Raw genomic sequence first — 8,874 nt, forward strand, 5'->3', positions numbered from 1 at the left:
TTATCTTTTGTTTTCTTTTCATCCATATTCAAGCAGTTCTCCTTCTGGAATAGGACCATAAGGGAGTGGAACAACCTACCAGCAAAACTAATTGAGCCCTTCCCGAAAAATTTACACATTTTTTAAAAGCGGTTGAAGAAGTACAGATCAATGGTTTCTTATGATGTTTTCAATTTTTTTTTCATCGTATGATCATGTCACCACCAGGCCAATGTCCTACTCGGAACAATTAAATGATAATAATAATATTTAATTAAAAATAGTATATTACATGATAGGCATAGGATAGACTCATAGAAGAGGAACTTGGTAAAGCTGTGTTTAGGCAGTGGGAGCACTAGGATCTTAATAACATATATCTACAGCTGGTGTGTTATTCGTTAGCTTCAGCCTTAACTTAAAGCTATTGACAAGGTTCTAGAAAAAAATCGTTAATTGGAGTTTTTTGGCGGAACGGACATCTTATATTTGAATTAATTTGGGAGTAGCCACAGTAGTTTTTGTAGGGTTTTATTTTCGAACCTTTTTCATTTTATTATATTTTTATCAAAGCACCTTGTTTATTTCTTTTGCAATGACCGTATTCCTCCGAGCTGTGCGCTGCAGAGAAGACGTACTGTCTGATATACAGAGTGCATTTTCAATCAAAGAGTGTGTATTTATTCGTATCCAATGAAAATCTGGAATTATTGAAATGGATCCCGCTATTGGGAGTTGCCCACATATTGTCCACAAGGCCACTGGATTTCTAACCAATGTCTTTTGACACGCAAAATGCAAACCAACTGTGAAAACCGGAGTAGGCACGCTGTAAATGCACACGGAATAATCATCAAATCCGACAGAAATCTAAAAATAATGATACCTTTGAAGTAATAATGTTATTTCTCCCTTTGAACGCATGTATAATCATGCGCACAAACGAAATATTTGGGGTGCGTAACCAAGGCCTGAAAAAGGAGAAAGCGAAACTAAATTTTCTTGGGAAGCAGAAATGACGTCACAAACTTTGTCCCAAAACTTTTGAAAGTGACTGTACCTACGTTATTTTATTGACAATGACCATATTCCTCCGAGCTATGCGCTACGCAAAAGACGTCGCCTCCTATCTATTCTTATATCCATCGTATACCTACCTATTATTTCTCCATCATTTATATAAAACAGGATGTCTGTTTGTCTGTCCACTATGGATTTAAATACGGAACCACGGACTACAACCAAAGTTAGAACGTAGGTGCATCTCATGCTCCCAAAACCCGTAGTGCTACTCCTGATGGTCGCCGACGCGTCGATTGCGTCGTTTTCTCATTGCCGTCGGTTACGTCACGTCATACAACTTTTGTGGTTGGACATCCTGCCGGGTAGGCATACCTCTTGACACGACAGAAGGAGAAGCATAGCTAAAAGGATACTAAACTCGCCCATTATTCATCTCGGTATAAACCTTTGTGCTGGGTGATGCGATCACACGACGTTTTTGCTCTACGTACTCACGGGCACACATAACGATCAATGTCATGGAGCGAAGTATAAGCTGACTCCCTGAGCGGTATATGGAAATCATTTTTACCATTGTTTGCTGTTAGATATGGATGGATTTTAGAAATTAGGATTCGTCAAGCGTACTGTGGGAAATTTTTCGGATGAGAAATTAAAAGAAAGGTGTTATTTCACACTCGTCCGACCGCACCTTGAATATGCAGCGAGCGTATGGGATTCGGTGCAGAAAGACTTAATCCGCGAACTGAATAAAATACTGAGGAAGGCTGCGAGGTTCGTCAAAAACCGCTACGGGCGTACAGACAGCGTTACTCATATGTTAAGCGAATTAAACTGGGAGCCACTTGAGACTCGGAGGCTGCGCGCTAGGCTTAGATTGCTTGAACAATTGAGAATGGATATCTTTAAGAGCGACACAGAGAACATAATATTAGAGCCACACTATATTTCCAGGTCCGATAGAAGCGATAAATTAAGAGAGATGTTTTGCCGAACGGATAGATACGGGAATTCGTTTTTCCCTCGAACCATAAAGGACGTTAATAAACGCTAGTCCCAACTTCGTTAGAGCACATCATTTTTTATGTGTGTAAGGCTGGTGTCCTATCACCCCCCGCCACACGTCTTTTAGGCGGCTTGCGGGGTATTATGTAGATATAGATGTCCTTTGGCCTACAAATCCTGCCATGTGACTATGAATTCCAAGTTTTCCACTTCTCTGGGTACTATCCTTCCCGAGCAACGGTGGGTGGCCTGTTAGTATGTGGCAATATATAACTAATTGAATCACATGATAAAATAAAATCACATTGAGATATACTGAGAGTGTTTTTAATCAAGGAATTAACTTGTCATAGCATCCAAATAAAATCTGATATTATTGGAATGGACCCCGCTTCGCCTGGGGCATTTTCTTCATAGGCATTTCTTTCATAAGCATCAACTTCCCTGTTTCCCTTTCCCCTCTTCCATTTTGTCCAAACCCAGATGATCATTTCCCATAAAGTTTCCCTCATGCGGGCGATAGATTTTGTCTGCGATTACAACTCGCACTTCTTCGATGCGGTTAAGCCTAGGGCGCGCTCAGTGTCTGTTCTTTTGATCAATCATGCTTACCAACCAATCAACAGTACAAATTTACTTTTTGGTGATTTTTTGCTGTCGGTGTATTGTTGTTAAAGTTAATTCAAAGCGTTGATCATTTTGAAATCAGGAAAAAGTACACAAAAAAGCCAATTCCAATTTAATAAAACATTATAAATACATATTTTTTGTGTTTCCTGAATAAAAATATTTCTTATTCATTCTATAAACATTTCAACACTTTTTTGCTATAGTAATATTGCTGACCAGCCTCAAGTAACATGTCTGCTTAGCAGCATACCATACGTAATACCAAAGGCACTTAATTTCGGCATTTTTACAGTTAACATTTTTACTGTCAATACTCAGTCCATTTGAAATTTGAATGAATTTGTTAGTTAAATTTATATACCAATGCGAAGGGCTGGGTAACTAAAACAATGGGTTAAAGCAAAGCAATTTATAGATACAAATTTGGAACGATTGCGTAGGAACAGATAGAATGGAACAAAATGACCGGTATAGAATTTTGCAGAAGTCTCAGCGAAGTAATCTTAAAAATCGGTAAAAAGTATCACTTGCGCATTTTTAGAGTAATCTTTCAACCCTGATTTTCAACTTTGCTCTCGGTCTCAGCTACCAATTACCTCACGAGCCGTGATTTCTCTCAGAAAGATGACAATATTTGCGAGGATAGAAACCCTTTATTATTAATTGGATAGGCATTTTGCTTCCAATCTTTTTTTAAATTTCTCTCGTAAATGACAAATTACAGAAAAAATCAAATAGTCATGCCGACTTTCAAACCATTAATTAACCATTCAGCTCTAGTGCCTTATTTTTTTAGAGCTTAAAGGAGATTAAATATCATTTAGGGAGTTTTTTGCTTTACAATCTTGTTTTTTGTTTTTTTTTTTAAAGTCGGAGCAAACAGTCCAATGAATTTGCATCAACTTTTGCTTTAAAGTCGAAAAGACTCGGGCTGAAACTATTGATGAGATGTAAAAGGCTTTTGAGGACGAGGGTGCGTGAAAAAAGTTTTAACAATGGTAAAATGATTAAATGCTTTAGCTTCCGAGCTTTCATATAGCATAGAAAATAGCATTTAAGATTGCAGAGAAAGGCTCTGTCAAAAATATCCAGTGTTCCTTGCATTAGTCTAGATGTTTACTCCTACGAATTTAATTTTATTTGTAAGGATGAAATTTTAACAATTGTTTAAAGACTTTATTCATTTATATTCTGTTATTATTTGTCACTCACTCAGCAATTCAACTAGAAGGTTGGTTTGGATAGGTGAGGGTAGAACTCAACCCGAACTAACTCGCAGGTAAGTGATTTTTCACACTTTCAGGGTAGGTCTCATCCATTGGCCACCTAGTGCTTCGAGGATTTTTTATGGGGGGGTTCCGAAGTCTTCACCCGGGATTTGAATCAAGGACTCCTAGGTCAGCAGCCAAGAGTTCTATCAACAAGGCCACCTCGCTCCCCGTAGAAACGGAAGTATTGTGATAACATTGCGATATTAACATTTATGGAGTCTCTCTTTTCGTTACTAAGGACAATTACGCGGCGACTATGCGTCATACTGCGTTAAGGGGCTATATTGCCATAATAATAATAATATAACTTTATTCCATTCATATACAGTGACTGCATATCTTTTACAAAAGCGGTGGATTATATCGATGGCTAAGTTCTAACAACACGTTACTCATAAATAGCTACTTTTCAGGAGAGCAAAAAACGATTAATTTTTTTATTTGTATATGTTTTAATTGAAATTAAAAACCAAAACTATATATTAAACTGAAAAATAAGCACACATTTGCAAACAAACAGTTTTTTCTTGAATTTTATTTTTTATTAAGAGTATTAGCAGAATTAACTCAGCATAAATGCACACGAAATAATCATTGAATCCGACACAAATCCTGACTCCAAATTTCTTCTAGCAGCAAGTAAAAATTTGTTCGTGGTGCCAGTAATGCTCAAGTGGATTCCCAGTAAGAAGGGGAAGTGATTCTTGTCACCTTTAATTCTCTAGTACACCTAGCGTTATTCATCTACTTTCATGACGCCGTTAATTGACGTTAGTGAGATGTTTCCCGAGCTAAAAAATCCTTTCTTATGCTTTTGATGACACAATGGATGATTTTCTCAGTCTCCTAGGAAGAAATCATTGCAAGGCGATTCGCGATTTAAATCAGACAAGTATAAAATCCCATTTGATACCTGTCTTTTTTTCCAATGAACAGAACACGATCCAAATTCACAATAGAAATGTATTCGAAGAAAAAAATATATAGGGAGAATGGATGGTGGCATTGGCCAATATATTTAGTATTTTATAGTATATCAATTACGTTCATCATTTCAGGACATGCTTGTGTTGTCCTCGAATCTCTAATTTTGGCTGTACCTTCTGAGGAAAAGTAAGAACCTCAGTAAAAATGAAAACTTCTTTCTACCTCGAAAAAAGTCTAATTTCTTCATGATTCGACAGCCAACTTAGATTGGATATCTTCCTATAATACCCTATGCTCTGTTGTTGTCACATAGAGATCTCCCAAAGCTATGTAACTTGCAAGTTGTACTCTAAAACTTGAAATTGTTTTTATGCTGATTTGGTAGGCCTCATCTTTGTGATAAAAAATGTGCATCAAACCTTAGACATTGATGTATCATTGACGAAATACTGACGTCAAAGGCGCCATTTATTTTTCTATACATCAAAAATCAAACATGGCCCGCCATTATAAGAAGTTAAAATTATTTAACAAACACAATGTTTTATACGAAGGAAAAATTTGCCAGTGAAACAAAAATAACTCCGCGGTTAGCTCAAAAAACTTTGAAGAGTGCGATAATGCCTGAATTGATTTTCTAAACAATGGGCATTAAAATTTTCCTTCTTTGAAATCGAAGTATTTGAGATATGAGCCGTTTATTTTGAAAGTGGCCTAACTCTGTTTGTCAATTTTTTCTGGTTGCCACGGTTATATTTTAACAACTTCATGTTATTTACCTGTAAAGCTTTCAGGTTGATCATACTCCGAGCAAATACGATACTTCTTGACACATAAGTTTTCAGAGTTAGTTCATAAATTGAACCGTTTAGTTTGAAAGTGGCCTAACTCAATTTATACTTAAATCAAGATAATACTATATCATTGATAATGTCTGAAGGCAGTGATGAAGGTAGTTTTAATTACTTAGTATTTAACAAGTCAACCTCAGTTAACTGAGAGAGGGAATGGGGGACACATCTGATGAGATTGTATCTCTCAAATATCTCAAGGTGGGAGGAGGGGAAGATTTTAAGCCCCAAGGGGTTAGAACTCCCCGAAACTTTCAGCAGCTACCTTGCGGACATCTTCGGCAACTGAGTCAGGGATCTGCAGAGAGAGAGAGAGGCTTTGGAAAGTGGGATTGAAATCCGCTTAGGAATGCCTTTGGAGAGAGAAGGGAGAGGCGAGATAGCAGGATAAAGGGAATTCCGTGAAATGGCCTCTGGGAAGACGCCGGAAATTAAAGAATGTCCAAGGTGATCGAATGTTTTCTTGGAAGAACTAAATTGCCTCTCTTACACCTAGGCCACAATCTAGTACGTCCAGCTCACTCGATTTCTATTCTGTAGCCAATCCTTAGGTAAGGATTTTTTCAACGGGACTAGCGATGTTCATTTGTATAATTTAAACTAGATGACTTTTGATGAAATCATCATCATCATCACTGGTTCGCAATCCAAAGATTCGTTTGACGTTCTCTTAACTCAGTTTTCATGTCAGCTAATTCTAATACGCTTTCGTATTTCTCTATTTTAAATCATTTCTCATTCCCTAATTTGAACTATAATATCAAAGGTATCACGGGAAAAAAAATTAATCATATCAATTTATCCAACTAAGTCAACGGTGAAACTTCTGACTGTCATATGTGAAAACTAATATAAGCATGAATATACCTATTTATTAATTATCATTCCAGGCAATGAGCCTAAGGCACCAACATAATCACCCATCAAAATGAACCTACCAGCTAACAATGGGAGTAGCTCAAAAAATTCAAACGAGCAACTTCGTCTAATAGCCCGGTCAAATTAGCCCAAAAAATAGGGGTACCCTTGCAGAAATTGCCAACAAGCTGAAAATTTCCAGGAGCGTTAGGAATACCACTCTAATGAAATCCTAAAAAGTCCCCATCGATCCAGTGCGTGCAAAAAAATTTTATTCAAGGTCAAATGTCACAAAAATGCGTTTACTTTTGTGATAAAAATTGCTCAAACCAAAATTGTAGATCAGAAAATTGTCTACAAAATTGTAATTTCACTTTTATCTCTAAGATTTTCCGTTTCTGAGAAAAATCCATTCGAATGTATACGAGTTACGCGTCCAATAATGTTCGGAGAGCGCAACAATATAGTCCTGCATATTAGGAAGACTACAGCTCCAGCCTACATTCGAATGGCTTTTTCTCAGGAACGGAAAATCTTAGAGAAAAAAGTGAAATTACAATTTTGTAGATCTACAATTTTGGTCTGAGCAATTTATATGATAAAACTAACCGTTTGGCCAAAAAATGCAAAAAAAACACATTTTTGTGACCTTTGACCTTGAATAAAAATTTTTGCACACACGGGATCGATGGGGACTTTTCAGTATTTCATTAGAGTGGTGTCCTTGAGGTTCATGCAAATTTTCAGCTTGTTGGCAATTTATGCAAGTCAATGTCATTGTCTATTTTGACCGGGCTATAAGCAAGGTGAAGACCATACTTATTCATTTAATGAAGTACCACTGTAAGCAATAGGTTCCTCGGTATTAATTTATTTTAAATATAGTCTATCACTGAAACCCGAAATATCAATTCATTAAACGGATTCGTAATTTGGAAGGAAAAGATAAGTTACAACGGAAGTATTAACTTCCTCGCACAGCCTATTGAAAGTAAGCGAATGTTTTCTTGGAGGAACTTAATGGCTTCCCTCACACCGGCCACAGCGAGGAGAGATAAAAGTACCGCGTGAGAAGCATTCTTGAAATCGAGATTTGAGGCGGAAAGTTGTTATTTTTACGTTCGCTGGAGTTGAGGATGCCGTGAAGAATTGAACGTATATGAGAGGGTCGAGTTGTAAAGGCTACTTGTTTTGGGTTTGGACGTGGAATGACCCTAATACGATTAATTCCCAGTCATTATTTCTTAATTATACAGTTAACTCTCAATAAATTACACTAATAAACAAAAGAATGGCGAAATTTATTTATACTTTACAGCTCAGCCAAATATTATCGCACATAATTAATGACATGCAGATATTTTAGAATGAATAATTATCAAATTTACATTCGGCTCTGAATATTCAACTGCGTACGTATGCTATTCATTACCTATTCCATGTAAATGATGCAAGATTTTTTTTAAATTCTTCCTTTTCCGCACTTGGTACCCAATTTTCCCTCAGCTATTTTCTTCATCAGGTCGTCACACCTAAAAATATGGCCAATGGTGTATACGTGGGACAGAAGGAAGAAGTTATGAAATCAGGAAGAAAGAACATTTAAGTGCTTATAAGTATAACAAATATGAAAAAATAATTTTGCTAAACACTTAATATGCAACTGCCATAGGAGCGATTTTAAAATGAATACTTTAAAATTTTGCAATGACCGCCGTGAACTGGACTCTACGGAGCAGTTAGAAAATTTAAAAATTATTTAAAGTCAGGACAATACTCTTATAAATTAACATATTTCTACCCATCTTTTTCCCCTATTCTGGTGTCCGTTTTAAAATTCATCAAGTAACAAGGTAACAATAATGAGATTAACAAATCATAATTTTCGCCTGAAGATGATGATAATTCTTTGAAACCCGGGTCGGGCTCTGTTAAAATAAGTGGTATAAGTAATTGTGTATATCCAGGAAAAATTATAATGGAATACCACAAAGTAAATCAAGGGTTAGTGAATTTTGACCGATTAAGTTTTTCATCTCCTTATTAAGATTTTTACAAGGCTTTTCTTCTCTCCTACTCGTCTTAGGACTTCCTAATTGATCGATCGGTCGATCCACTTGATTTTCATTATTCTCCTGTGAGACCACATTTCGAAATATTCCATCCTTTATTTTTCCTATGATGTCGTAGTATGTGCCTCAATTCCGTGGAGAAGCCTACTAAAAATGTAATTTACATCATTGATTAGATGCAGTGATTTTAAATTTTATTACTATCATATTTGCTATAGTTATTTTTTTCCAAGAAATATTTTAACATATCATATTTAC

The sequence above is a fragment of the Ischnura elegans genome, chromosome 10, assembly GCF_921293095.1.
Source record: "Ischnura elegans chromosome 10, ioIscEleg1.1, whole genome shotgun sequence".
Taxonomy (NCBI): Eukaryota; Metazoa; Arthropoda; class Insecta; order Odonata; family Coenagrionidae; genus Ischnura; species Ischnura elegans.